The sequence below is a fragment of the Haliotis cracherodii genome, unplaced genomic scaffold, assembly GCF_022045235.1.
Source record: "Haliotis cracherodii isolate W230 unplaced genomic scaffold, xgHalCrac1.p SCAF_7, whole genome shotgun sequence".
In the NCBI taxonomy this organism is placed as follows: domain Eukaryota; kingdom Metazoa; phylum Mollusca; class Gastropoda; order Lepetellida; family Haliotidae; genus Haliotis; species Haliotis cracherodii.
Window position 1 is genome coordinate 10,530,854 of NW_027266330.1, and position 15,948 is coordinate 10,546,801.

At 40.8% G+C, this 15,948-nt stretch overlaps 1 pseudogene; it reads left to right on the forward strand.

Moving 5' to 3' along the window:
- Nucleotides 1–6,974: 6,974 nt before the first annotated feature.
- Nucleotides 6,975–15,948, forward strand: part of LOC139448660 (uncharacterized) — a 77,387-nt pseudogene continuing 68,413 nt past the window's right edge.

Sequence of the window (15,948 nt, forward strand, 5' to 3'; positions counted from 1 at the left end):
TTTAGATTTAAACATGTATGATTTGCTCTTCAGCTTGTATTTATATATATATACATATAGAGAAGTATGTACGTTAAGAAGAGGTGTTGCAAATGTGTACCACTTAATGACAAAACTAAAAATCAGTCAAATGTTACCACAAAGTGTCTGTATTCTCATCACGATATGTTATGGCGTCACATGTGATGCAATCGTCAGCGTCACCTATTCTATTCCGGATCTTCACGGGTCGCCTTGATTGGAACCCAAAGTAAGTGTCTATAGTACTTTCTCATTATGTAACGTCTTCATAAACCCAATGACAGTTGAAAGCCAGCCCACTGAGAGGCATACTCCCTTGTACGTTGACATGAATGAGACAAAACACTTTCAACAATGATAGTATTGAAAGCGACAAAATCTTCTCCATATTCATAGGAAATCTCTGCCCAAAGCAGCGTCGATTATACGATTCCCAATATATCAAGAGCATGTGTTTATGAATCATCCCCAAATAGTGATGATACTAGGTGTTCGCGAAAATGAAATGTGTGCATATCCTGCCCAACCGGTGGCACCCTTCACAAACACGTGTAAAGTCAATTCAATTGTTCCATAATCATAAGAAATCCATTCTACGATTCAGGCTTTACGAGGGCTGGTCAAAAGCTCTAAGCCTAACATACGAAACCAACACATGTGAAAGTGTTTTTAGTTTTATCTTTCAACATAATCTACCCGCTTTTAAATACACTTCTCAAATCGATAGCAATTAAAGATCTTAAATTCCAGTCAGGAAGAAGGTTTCTGAAGCCAACCTGAAAAACCCATTCACGGCAGCTTTGAGGTCATCGTTGTCGTAATAGCGCTTTCCACGAAGGTGTTCAGCTGAGGCAACAGGTTGAAATCACTTAGTGCCAGGTATAGAGAGTAAGGAATGTCTTCGAACCCACATTGTCGCACAAAAGCCTTTGCAAGTCGAGAGACTCTAGCAGTTAGTTGATAGAATCTCTGAGGCGATGAAACAAATCAGCATAGTAGGCAACTCCTCAGTTAGCTCTAAAGTTTCTCTGGCAATGTCAGTTCTTTCTTCTTTAAGATCAGAATTTAGAAACTTATGCGCCCAAATGAGGAGATATTTTATTCATCTGTAAAGAATAGGTTTAATGGATCCATGGCTTAGACCCGTGTCTTCATCAAGTTCAGCAATGGCAATACGTCTATCTGACAGCATAAGTTTTTCTATCTCCTTGATTGGATCTTCATTGATTGAAGTTGAGGGACGTCCAGAGCTAAGGTCATCATCAAGGCTCGTTCTCCCGGCCTTAAACATATCTGCCCCACAGTGGAATAGCTAGAGCACTTATACCCCAACACTTGTGACATGCCGTCATGAATTTCTTCGGGATTAATTTTCTCTTAAGTCAAAAACCTGATAACTGCTCGATATTCGTACTTTTCCATTTCTGGTTCCATTCGAACCCCTATCACGTTCAACTGGCTGTCAACTGATATACACACAGCCTCAACAGACCAAATGCACTTGCAGTGGACTTCTCAAACAATGAACTACATTGACTAGTCCACTTTGTTATGCCCAATAGTGGGAAGTTAGTCAGGCTTAGGACGTTTTGACCAGCGCTCGTATCATAAGCACGAGTTTACGAATCACTATAAAATAATGATGGTACCACAGGTTCAGCGTGAAAATGACAGTATCCAGACCAAAATAGTGACAACAGTCACAAACACACGCAGAGCAAGTCAATTGTTCACTTGAAAAAAAAACCCTGGAAAATATAGTACCAGTCAAAATAGGGAATAGCATCGGACATAATTTTGGCCCGTGAGGCGTCATATTTGGAAATGTCCTTCACATGTCTACCATACAACTTTTTGAAAGCTTCACCGAGGCCTTGAATGTTGTAACCTTGATCAAACAACGTCTGGGCAAGAGGTAACGTTTTAAATACAGATATACCTTACCATTTATAACATACGGTCTCAAAGGTAGTAAATGTTGTGAATGGAATATATTGTTCTATGTTCTAGACCGCCTCCGTGGTCTAGTGGTAGAGCGTCCGCCCGGAGAGCGTCCGGGGTTCGATCCCCGGCCGCGTCATACCAAAAGACGTTAAAAGATGGTACTTGTTGTTACCCTGTCTGGCGCTCGGCATGAGGGGCTAAAACAAGGACTGGTCGGCTCGGAGTCAGTATACTGTGTCTGAGTGGGGTATTCATGTTAAACTGCGGCATGGTATCTCAGTGTGTTAGCACTATAAGTCGGCATCAGTCCGGGCTAGTACAAGCAGCCACACAAACCCACACACGTACATGCACGTCGCTATATAAGTGCAATAATCTTGGACGCGACGTTAAACCCCATTTCACCTCACCTCTATGTTCTATGTATATAATCTGTTACAAACAGCGTTAATGTTGAGTTATTGGCAGAGACAAATTAACACTACATGTGTTTTGTTTTATAAAAAAAAAAATCTTTATGTCAAGTAGGATTTACTTTGTGAATATATATTCTTATATAATGTACACAAGCTGAAGATGACAGTCCTTTGATATCTAAGTGTAAGTGTATAATTTGTACATTGAAATCGTGTTTCTCTTTCAAATTCTTTCTATCACGATGGTGTATGTTAATGTAAGTAAGACTAGCTTAGGCAAACCAACATGGTCTGCTATTAATATTGAATAAGATAATCATGTAAAAAACTTGTTGGACACTTTAGATAAGAACAGTGCCCTGAGCAGAAAAAAGACATTTAGCGATGATGACAATTCAACGTTTAATAGAGTCTCGTCAAATTGCCTTCAAAGAAAATGAGGGCGGTCCCAGCTTCGACCATATGAGGCACACACACGTGTGAGATCAACTGCCTCGATTGTTTACATGTTTAAATACATTTGGCGGTGAATTTAAAACATTGAAAAATACAGCACTATTCTTATCTTACCTTTGATTATAGTCTATCAGTGGTTGCAGTGTCTTTACTTATCGAAACCTGTATCCTTGCAAGTATTAGTAACTGTTAGGTTGGCATTTGTTGCATGTGTGTCGGTGTGTGCATCGACTAATATATTCTACATATACGTGTAGTTATTCAACGACTATTGGTTATTTGTATTATTATTATTTGCTTCGTATGATGCTATTATACATCGCAGCAATATATTTCACATCAACAGCATATACAACCTCGATATTGATTATTTTCATAACAGATAAAGGGCTCGTGCGCACACTGTTGCTGAGAACATGTCATGTGAATACTATGTCTGCTATTGTCGAGGGTATTTATCAGTTTATGTTTATGTTTATGTGACGTTGATATTATCTTGAGTGTATATACATACTATTTTAAGTTCATAACAGAGAGGACCGCCTCCGTGGTCTAGTGGTAGAGCGTCCGCCCGGAGAGCGGAAGGTCCGGGGTTCGATCCCGGCCGGGTCATACCAAAAGACGTTAAAAGATGGTACTTGTAGTTACCCTGTCTGGCGCTCAGCATTAAGGGGCTAAAACAAGGGCTGGTCGGCTCGGAGTCAGTATACTGTGTCTGAGTGGGGTATTCATGTTAAACTGCGGCATGGTATCTCAGTGGGCTAGCGCTATAAATCGGCATCAGTCCGGACTAGTACAAGCAGCCACACACACGTGCATGCACGTCGCTATATAAGTGCAATAATCTTGGACGCGACGTTAAACCCAATTTCACCCCACCTCATAACAAATTTCAAGAGGTCGACGTCATAACCACTTTCTCCTCATCACGTGGCCAATTATATATCAAGATAGCCAGTATTTAGTGAAGTTCCCTGCGAAGCTCGGGCGACAAACGACTCGCTGACTTAGTTGATGCATGAAATCGTATCCCAACTGCATAGGTCGATGCTCATGTTGTCAATTACTGGAAAGTTTGGTACAGACACGACTATTTGCAGACCGCAGTCACACAGCTGCGATAATGCTGAGTGGGGCGTTAAAACAACAAGAAACAAAATTAATGTAGCCTAGACAATTTATTGTACATACTTAATGGTTAAGATTTGTGAATATACATAAATTTGATATTGTTACTTGTAATCGACAATCGACCTTGCCTGAAGACTCCTGTATATAAGCTACTTGGTCTGGAGAGTATATGACCGTGATGTTTGTGTGACGCGACATGTCACTGTGAAGCTGTGCCTCTCTGTGCTTTGTTTGCACACGTAGTGTTAGTACATTTGTTAAGACGCAACTGTTCAGTTTCGGCAGTGGTATATTTGCTAATTGCAAGTCTATTTGATATAATTCCATATTGTTTTATATTATTGTCTTTTGGATCATAATAAAATAGCATTAATTCTGTGTTTGTCATTGGACGTGCCTCAAACTGCACAAACCTTTTCGTGATGCAGTCAAACACCAACTATGGGTGTGTGTTAGGTCTGTCTGAGATTAATCGTTGTCGTCCGCATCTGGGGCTTGGGTAAAATAGACTAGAAACGTGGAGCTTTGATGTACAATCGATATATCGATCGATAAATCGATAAACATATGTACTTCTAAAGGCCTCTTTTCCTTGACCTGACAATACGTAATATCAAACAACGATTCCACGCAATACAAATACCACCTAAAAGGTTCCTAGGCTTTTTCAAATCATATTATGGGGGCAGATGGGAAAATCCAACGATATAGGTGTAAGAGAAATGCCGCTTCTACATCTCGCCTCGTCATACCTCCCATATCACATTGCAACGACCTCCTGTTTGTAGAACATAATAGGAATTCATTTGGAACAATTGCCATCGTCACTTCATTTTCACGCTAGTTTTGCCCGTTTTAATTATGTGTACAGACGCTAGATTATTGCCTTGCCATTGACTAAATAAAAACAAAACAAAAACATTTCCATATTCATGAGAAATCGCTACTAAAAGTCCATTGTACGATTCCCACTATATTATTAGCATATGTTTTAATAATCACCATCCAATAGTGATGATACCAGGTGTTCGCGAATAGGTGAGCGTATCCTGCACCATCGGTGGCACCCATCACAAACACATGCAAAGGCAAGTCAACTGTTCACCTGAACAAACATGGGAACAGCTGGTACATACTTCCATATAGAGCAAGAGAGCTTGGAGCACATGGTTTTTATCGTCATTTAGTGTTTAATGGTTCGGATACGTTGTATTACCTGCCATGACAGTAATAAATGTGGCATAGAAATATTTCACCAAAACGACATTGCATTTGGTTACCTTACACGTGACATGTGGGGTGTATATCGGTCTCTCAATATGATTCATTCTAAAGAAACACTGCTCTTGAGTGTGAGAGGAGGTACATGGAGTTAGTCCACCCAGTGTTGGGTGACTTTGCACTTCATAGTCTGGGCGTATACCAATTTTATATTGTCAGATCACTGAGATACCGTGCTGCAGCTGTAACAAGGTCAAATGGCTTCAAGATTATTGCACTTTTACAGCGATGTGCGTGCGTGCGTGCGTGCGTTCGTGACTGCTTGTACTAGTCCGAACTGATGTCGGTTTCATAGTGCTAATCCACTGAGATACCATGCCACAGTTTAACATGGATACCCACTCAGACACAGTATACCGACTCCGAGCCGACCAGTCCTTGTTTTACCCAGACAGGGTAACAACGTCTTTTTGGTATGACGCGGCTGGGGATCGTATCACCAGTATTCCGGTCTCCGGGCAGACGCGCTACCACTACCACACGAGAGCCTTCAGCCTAGATGGGGCTAAGCACTCTGTGTTGTCCTGGTAAAAATGCTTTTTGCATGCAACTGCCTACAGTTATTTTATTTACTTTTTAACGCCGCGCTCAGCAATATTTCAGCCATAAATAATCGAGCCTGGACCAGACGGTTCAGTGATTGACATTATAAGCATCGATCTACGCAATAGGGATCCGATGCCCCGATCACGTTAGTGGCTCGTACGATGAGCATGAACATCAATTCTTACGCGGATCTTTACTGGGGCCTCTACCTCTGTAAAGTTGGGGCGGTCGGGTAGCCTAGTTGTTAAAGCGTTCGCTCGACACACTGAAGACCCGGGTTCGATTCCCGACATGGGTACAATGTGTGAAGCCGATTTCTGGTGTCCCCGGCCGTAATAAAGTATGAATTGATTGTTGAGTTAATGTCACATTCGACGCCAACGACCCATAGAAACAACCCTTTATATATACGGAATGAACAAATAATCCATATTTTGTTTAACGAGTGTGCAGTGTTCGAGCACTGTGCGCTGCTAACTCCAATATAAAGTCACTCTGAGCTGCGTTCCCCATCTGTCAAATTATTCGTGTCTTGCCCGGCCTTGATAACAAAGGGTGTAATTCAACCATTGTGCGCATATTATCTGGCTTGGTCGACAAGCACTATAGTTTGTATTGACAAAACTCCACTAGCATTCTAGGAGTTTGCTGTAGATTTTAACACGAAGCTTAAGGATCAGCTTAAGAAACGCACAATCGTAGGGTACAATTATAAAACCCAAATGAATCTTGGTCGCTTCGGGAAACGTTGCCATGTTATTATTCTACTTTAATAGATTTTAAAACGGCGTCAAACACAACCAGCTCACACAATCACTGTCGCTAATGACAAGCAGTGAAAGTGAAATGTCATACATGGTCTAGACTCGGACTTAAGAAATGCTGCATCACATAAACGAATCTATAACATGCAGACCTAAACTATTCCCCAGGAACGCACCACTACTCCACATGTTACACACGGTAACTTCACAACAGTGAATGGTTATTGTACCGAAATCAATAAATGGTCTAATGTAGGGAGGGTATTGTCGAACGCGGTGAGAGTGTTTTCTTTTCCGCTTTGTCACCTTCACATATGTAGTTGATAGTGTGAGGAGCGATCAAAGGAGCATAAGGTATGATGACTGAGGAGGGCCATATCTACAACTTCCCATCCCCTGCAGGTGTTACGATGTGATGTACGATGTGATGCACGATGTGATGTCCGATGTGATGCACGATGTGATGTCCGATGTGATGCACGATGTGATACACGGTGTGATGCACGAGATGATGCACGATGTGATGCACTATATGATACACGATGTGATGCACGAGATGATGCACGATGTGATGCACGATGTGATGCACGATGTAATGCACGAGATGATGCACGATGTGATGCACGATGTGATGCACGAGATGATGCACGATGTGATGCACGATGTGATGCACGAGATGATGCACGATGTGATGCACGAGATGATGCACGATGTGATGCACGATGTGATAAACGATGTGATTCACGATGCACGATGTAATGCACGAGATGATGCACGATGTGATGCATGATGCACGATGTGATGCACGATGTGATGCATGTAATACCAGCGTATTTTTTATTAAACAGTGGTAACTTGAACGGCGAGTAATAAATATGTTTGGACAGACATGTGATTGATCTTATCAGCCATGCAATCTTGCGTGAAACACATATTGATAACCAATTTCTATTGCTAACGTTTTTGAAAACAACCCATCCCTCATTACAAATAATTTTACAAAAGAATATGAACCTGTGACTTCAACAGCTTCTTAATTACTTCCTGAGAAAAACGAATGAATTGTCACTGAAATTCTGTAACTTAAGATTTGTTTCAGGATCCCGACTGACCTAATTAAACTAAATATAAGTCTGCTTGAGAACACATTCATCTGATGCCGTTATTCACCTGTGAAGCAAACTCTAGTTGAACAGTTTGGTTGTTAAGTGTATCTGTACGGCTTCTGATGTGTGAATGGGGGAATGCTGTTTGGCGCTTCAGTCACCAATATGTTGCGATGACATGTTAACTGTCGAGTCTGGTCTTAACAAAACCAGTGGCTGAAAGCATGAACATCCCTCCAGACCACCAGGACACGATGACGCATCATGAGCCGTGTCACAGAGTGAGACAAACACTATTCAGTCGATTTTACATCAAAAATAAGTGTTTGGGTACTTATTATTATCCGGAGTCCCAACGATGGTGTATCTGCATCCAATAATTATTTCCGATTACAATATAAGCATGGCAAATGCAAAGAATGATACGAGTATTTATATAAGTCCTAACGATCACCGATGGATATCGAGCAGTCCGTACATGAGTGAGTGAGTGAGTGAGTGAGTGAGGTTTAACGAACAGTGCCACCTTCATGTGGGAGGATGCAGTTGATGCAGATCTTATCCGTCCGTAGAGGCGCATATAATTTTTTTTATTGCATCTTGGCATTTTGTTGCTGTTGCATTGCGAATTGTTCCAGTTGGTATACGATATTTACCAATTATACAATCATTCGTTGCAGGAAACAACTAGTTCTATATTTGGCGTGGAACATGACAAAATGTTTGTTAACATGTGTGGTCATTGTTATATACAAGGGAACTATAGTTACCTTCCACAGTTTACTTGAGACCTTACAATGAGCTGACAAGTGTTCACACATACACCATGTTGGTAATTGCCCCTTTCTGTGTTGAACGAACACTTGATTAAACATGAAGATTTGATTACATGAAAGAAATACTGGATTTAAGATTGTGTCAACATTTCTTGGAATTAACTTTTATGGGTGGACAGATGTCTCCACCAGGCAAATTTATGTCTTTATGACGTTGGCATATGACGCATATGAGTCAGGGCCTGACAGAATCAGGTGATCGCGGCTTCGAAGCCGTGATTCGCTCTGGTAAAGATTCCTATCAGCATTATATCCAAACGCAACAGTTCATCCCTTCCGGCTCGTCTCACACATGGAGGCACGGGTGGCCCAGTCGTCTAAGGCGCCGCGATTCGCTGTGCAGAGTTGCGTCCCTTAGGCACGCCAGAAACCTATGATTGTGGGTTCGAATCCCGGTTCGCCCCAATTATGTTTCTAGGTTTGTCAGCACCATACCCGTGCTCGTGGGTTTCACCGAAGTGGTAAACGTCTGAGACCTGCATCACTTCGGGCTTCCCACATTAAGCTGACACGCCGTGATATGACTGGAATACTGTTAAAAGCGGCGTTAAACCCAACTCATTTACTCACTCGTCTCCCACATTACGTTGACAGCCATGTGTAAACAGAAATACTGTTCATCAGAGTGGTTCCAAAACCGACTTACTCACTCACTCACCAACTCACTCAGGGAGGTCCATAAAATCCTCAATATTTCAGAATAACAAGCATGTTTAACCTGTCTGCAGTTTGAGCAGCGCATTACCATCATTTACAAAGTTATACGAAAAGGGAAGAAACTCCAGCCAGACTGTACATTGGCGTGGTCCTCAGATGAAAGGTACGTAATTTAACTATATGTGCATTTAAGTGAGTCTTATTGTTTGAAGTAGTGAGTGAGTGAGTGAGTTTCATTTTACGCCGCTTTTAGCAATATTCCAGCAATATCTTGGCGGGGAACACCAGAAATGGGCTTCACATATTGTACCAGTGTCGGAAATCGAACCCGGGTCTTCAGCGTGACGAGCGAATGCTTTAACCACCAGGCTACCCGACCGCCCTTAACAGAAATAGATTCTACGAGAACAGGCACAAAATCAAAGTGACAAAACTATTACTATAATCATGAGGAATCTCGTCTGGAAACAGAATCCATTGTACGATTAGACCAGACCTTGTGTCGTTGCTTAAATATTTCTGGACCAATTACTACCACGAGTGTCAGAAAGGCGCTATCCTATCATACCTTTACACAAGGCCTTGCATGGCTATTACTGAAGTAACATCGCAATGCACCCAAAACTTGAGATCTACCTTCTCTTGGGTGATTATTCAATCCATCCCATCCATCTATACATGATACCTCCAACATGATACCTCCGATTGCGGTCGACGCGGCACTTTGAAACCATCTCGGCACAAAATGTCCGACATCACACCCGCACATAATTGATCATGGATAGATCTGCACTGAAACCAAAAAGTATTTTCTGAATTGAAATAACACATTCGTTATGAATAGGGAAAAACAGTTGATGCATATGTCTTTTGAAAGGTAAGACGAATGCACTTTGAAAACATGTAGAACAATTGTAGAGGTAAAGGCAATCTCCAAAGTTTCATTTATGTTATATTTAGAAAGAGCATTTGACTTATGTTTGACTATAGAATGGCCAGTCCATATTTAGAAGAACATTATTAACAGAATCGATATTCATCTAAAACGCTACACGGTGCTGGGTTGTTATAATTTATTGAAGCACAGTTCATGACAAAGCTAAAAAAGTAAACAAACCAATCATGTCATCTATTATGACATCACAATTTATTGGAATGATACATTTTACCAATGACGTGTCTATCAATAAAAAACGGAAATAACCAATGCGTTATTTTAATACTACAACAACAACAACAACAATAACAACAACTATGTGCTTGCGATTACAAGAGGCAGCAGGAAATAAACATTTGAGTACGTAACAAGGACGTGACGATGGTAATTATACGAAAGAGACTCACTAAAAAAAAAACCGAACACGAAATAAAACAGTCATGAGAATAGATTTTATTAGTTAGCATATTCACAAAGTCGAACAGACCGACGGACTTTAATAAGAGTTAATTTCACAAGTGGCGTATCGTCCCTAATTTCTTTTGGCAAATGAGTTATTTTCATTATTATCTTATATTGTATGTCACGATCTTGCCCATTTAAACTGCATAAATATTTGCCATAGTTCCAATTACACACTCATATAAAGCATGCACACAAAAACAGTATTGTAAATACATATTTGATTCAATATAACACAAACAACTGATTAAAACATTATTGGGCAAAACATATTGGGCAAAAAAGAGCAACTATAAACACTCCCTAAAACACGTACTTCTAACGCATATTTACAATCAATACAGTATGTCTATAGCTTTGATAGAAACCAATTCATATTTGTTTATACTTTACATCACACGACTACTTAAAGGGAAACAGAATTTTCAGATTTGCTGCCCCAGTAAGAATCCATATTGTCCATGTAGTGCACCAGAATGTGTGACAAAGAAAATGTCATCACAAGGGATCATAGTCAAGGGTTTCCGAGGAGAAGTATGTTTACCGAGTAAACATGCAAACAGAACCGTACTGGCCAAAGTGAGAACTGGAACTGACCCTCTTGAACAAAAGCAAATCACATAGTTGGTGAGAACAAGCATGTGATATTTGGGTGGCCATCTAACTCACCAAGTTTTGGGCTTCTAAGTTTTTTAATTATTCTTTTTTAATTTGTAAATTCAAGGAAATTGAAATTGCGAATTTGATGCTTTGTACAAATGTAACCCGGTTCAAAGTATCAGCCGTCACACAAGCTTCCGCTGAATGAAGGATTTTTGGCGATGACAACAAAGTTAAAAGTTTATGGGCAAAGACTAACGACTTGCCATATACTTGTCAACATGTAAGAAACATGCTTGATAACCTTAAGACACTGAAGTTTATCCAAGTGTTGTCGCTCATTGGAGATGGTTTGCTTTTTTATATAATTGGAGGTTGCCATCACTGGGACCACAAATCACCCTTTTATTAATATTATCTGCGGAAATGATAAGAAATAAAAACCAAAGGTATCAAGATGTCGTAATTGAATGTCTTTTAAGTCAACTGGCAGTAACTGAGGTTAGATGGTTGAGAAAAATGTATATGTACATTTACCAAGTTTTCAGTTACACATTGAGAAAACAAATCTAGAGTCCATAAAAAGAGGACACATTATAATGTGTGGTGGGATTGGATACTACAGAAAAAATCTAAACTTATCAGGAAAAGAATCAAAGTGGTCATTGGAAATATGTGAGACCCCCTTTATTTAATAAATCAATTAGTGAGTGAATATAGTCTACTGGAAACAGTTCCTGAATACATGTTTACTTACCACTGAATATAAAAATACACAACAAGCAATATGGAAATGAATATTCCTCTCAAGATGATTACTTAATAAAACAAAAACAGCAACATATTTACCCTCATTTTCAAGATATAAACTTAGTTATTAGTTATCTCAGTAACATGGTGTTTGAATGAGAAAATCACTGGGATTTGTTTCTTTGTTCTTTAAATGAAAGCGACAAAACCCTTTCCAAATTCACATGAAATCTCCAACAAAAGCAGAGTCGATTGTGTGATGCTTGATATCATGAGCGTCGATCTTTGCAAAAGGGATGAGGTGCATGAACCATGTCAGCGAGCCTTACAACCCGATGCCGCTTCCTACGACAAGCATTGGTTGCCGAAGACCAATACTAACCCACATCTTCCTGCAGGGAGACAAGCATTGGTTGTTGAAGACCAATACTAACCCAGATCTTCCTGCAGGGAGACAAGCATTGGTTGTTGAAGACCAATACTAACCCAGATCTTCCTGCAGGGAGACAAGCATTGGTTGTTGAAGACCAATACTAACCCAGATCTTCCTGCAGGGAGACAAGCATTGGTTGTTGAAGACCAATACTAACCCAGATCTTCCTGCAGGGAGACAAGCATTGGTTGTTGAGGACCAATACTAACCCAGATCTTCCTGCAGGGAGACAAGCATTGGTTGTTGAAGACCAAGACTAACCCAGATCTTCCTGCAGGGAGACAAGCATTGGTTGTTGAAGACCAATACTAACCCAGATCTTCCTGCAGGGAGACAAGCATACAGGGGATACAGGAAATAGACCATATTATAGACCTGGCATGTATATGCAGGGGATACAGGAAATAAACCTCATTATAGACCTGACATGTATATGCAGGGAATACAGGAAATATACCTTATTATAGACCTTGCATGCATATGCGGGGGATACAGGAAATAGACCTTGTGTACAGACAACTGTATAGTTTGAGTGTTTACCGGGCGGCTTTAAATCAAATGTCTAATACGAGCTTAATGTGAAGAACAGCATGGGATCAAATATGGTAATATGCAAAGGAATTGGCGTTTCTCATTCAGGCACGTTACACTGACCCCGGGCCGAACAATCATTCTTTAATCCCAATGATAAATTCAATATAGATATGGAAGAACAGTATGAAATCATATATGGTTATATGGCAATTAAATTGCACGTAAAGTTGCAATTGCTACTGTACCGCCAGATGTAGTGCAACCGTTTTTTTAAGAAGGTGAAATAGGTACATAGCGACCTGCATGCACGTATCCGTGTATGTTTGTTGTTACCACACCGCAGTTTAAAATGGATTTCCGACTCAAACTCGTTATTCTGATTCTGGGCCGACCAGTCAAGGCTTTATCCCCTTAATGCCATGCGCAAGGCAGGGTAACAACGAGAACCATCTTCTAACGTCGTTTGGTATGACGGGACCAGGGGAAAGCGACCCTCCACACTCCGGGCAGACATTCTATCCACCATGGCCACGGAGGAGGTCCAGTTCTTAGAAAGACCCCCTGTAAGGTGTTACCAAATTTCAGTTTAATGTTTATCAAATGCAATTTAAATGGCCATAACAATAGGAATCACCAAACTGGATTTCTCACATAAAGAACATTTTTTTTCCACTGTTATCTGAGAGACGTCGCTTACATTCGCCCAGCAACGGGATCCCCAGTAGATAGTTTCTCTCAAGAATCATACACCATCAGAATATCAGCATGGATATGGTCTCCAGTAGCACATGTTTGTCTTGGAAATTTTCATTCGAGCCTCTCAAGCTAACGCTTTCGGGTCTCGAGATGAATTTCCAAGATGCAAATACTCGATAAAATCCCGGAAATAGACACACACATAGTATTTATCTTCTAATTGCTGTCTCCGTGCACATTCCACAAGGAGAAAACCAGATCGAAGCTTGGTGACATTTGTAACCTCTCCGCAGGTACCGGCGATACCTTTGGAGATTGCAAACGGATTTTGTTTTATTGTTTCTTAGTCACAAGCTTCGATAATCAAAAAACGTAGCCAATAGTCCGATCGTTTAGTGGTATTTTCGTCAGCTGAATTGTCAGATTCAATGTATCTACGTTTTGAACCAGGGTGTTGGGAAGCCATGTCGAAAGAAAAATGATTCAACACCCCTTTTCCCCACCCACCATGGAGTGTCTACAAGCACAGTCTTATGCTGTAGCGGATTTCCAAGCTGTAAAGACCGGGGATAAAGGGGTGTTATACTCCGGCAATTTTGACGCGAAAAGCAATAACTATCTACCAAATTAAGGGTCAGGCTGGTTCGGCCCATGACAATTTATTGGAAACGTACACAATTCGGAGGTTAGCATCACCAGATTGGCCCATGAGCCACCGCCTTCTGGGCATAGGGCTCTGCGCAAGTTTTATAGATTCATACATATACATGTTTATCATATAATGGGTAGGTTTCTCGGCAGGATAAAGCCAACGGATAAAAACGATATCCGTTGGGGTCATATGCGGATAGAGATGCAAATATCAAAGGTCAAGTAGGGACTACTTTCACTGTTTATAAACAAACATGGAGTCGCACTTGTCATTCGGCGATCGAGTCAGAATTAACCATCGTGAATCTGGATAAACTACAGGGATAATTGATACAATTATTAAAAAAAACAGTCTTATATACTGAAAGTCAGTGTCGAACTGCGACTTAACTAAGGAATTTTATAAGTTTGGGCAACTTTGGAGATATAAATTTCGAAACAATTTTGCGAGGGCACTAGGCCTAGCCAAGCGGGATCAGAAGCCATATCTGTGCTTGTAGACCTCTGCGGCTTGAAACCTTTTCCACAAATAAAAATAGTTGGGTTTAGGCGAAATATGTATGAATTGTTACCTTGTTTCGTTTTGGCGCTGTGTATACATCTGACTATACTTGTTAACGTTATGACAGAACAGACCGACTGTGAAAAATCACTGGCCGTGATGTCTCATAGACTAGGGTAAGAGTAGCTTCCCTTTGACAAAGGGCAGTTACTCTAGCGGACAGACCGATGGATCGTCGCGAAAGGCAAGTTAAAACAATTGTTGTTTTGCGTATATGTTGCTTCGCCACTGTATAAGAAACAGATTTCAGTTTGAACTATATTGGCTACTGTCACTGTCCGACTGACACATCACCTACCCTGTGACGTAATAAATATTAATGCGCGCATTCCAGGAAAACTCGCAATGTTTAGGTAATGTTTGTGAGTGAGGGGAAGCGATTTTCAAGCACAGAATTGAAGAATGACATTATATGATAAAGAGGTTATCACGCTTGTGTGTTTAGGGATGGTTAATATCCTGTATTAGGAATAAACAAAATGTATTTAGCTCGCCAAGGCTCGCTAAATACAATGTTTATTCCTAATGCAGGATATTTACCATCCCCAAACACACTCGCGTGATAACCTCTATATACTGAAAAACAAAAGCTCCTGTGACATGAATAAGATTTAATGCAAAGTTATGTTTTTTCCAAATCTGAAATAATTTCGATTTGCAACAGAGAAAAGACTCCTGTAAGTGTTCAAATGGCTTAATGTGCCATACCGACGATTTCACAAAAAAAACATGAACATGCCAAAATGTCAATTTACAAATCAATAGCGTGTGTGTCCACCTCTGGTTGCGATGCAAGCAACACATCTTCGTCTCATGGAATGGACCAGGCGTCGCACAAAGTCCCGTGGGATATCTATCCATATCTGCTGAAGGATGTTTCGAAGTTCCTGGAGTGTCTGTGGAACACGTGGTTGACGTCGAGTGAGTTGGGTTTAACGCAGCTTTTAACAGTATTTCAGTTATACCACGGCGTTACCAGTTATACCAATGTGAGAGGAAGCCCGAAGTGATGCGAGTCTCAGACGTTTACCACTTCGGTGAAACCCACGAACACGGGTATGGTGCTGACAAACCTAGAAACATAATCGGGGCTAACCGGGATTCGAACCCACAATCATCTGGCGTGCCCAAGGGACGCAACTCTGCACAGCGAATTGCAGCGCCT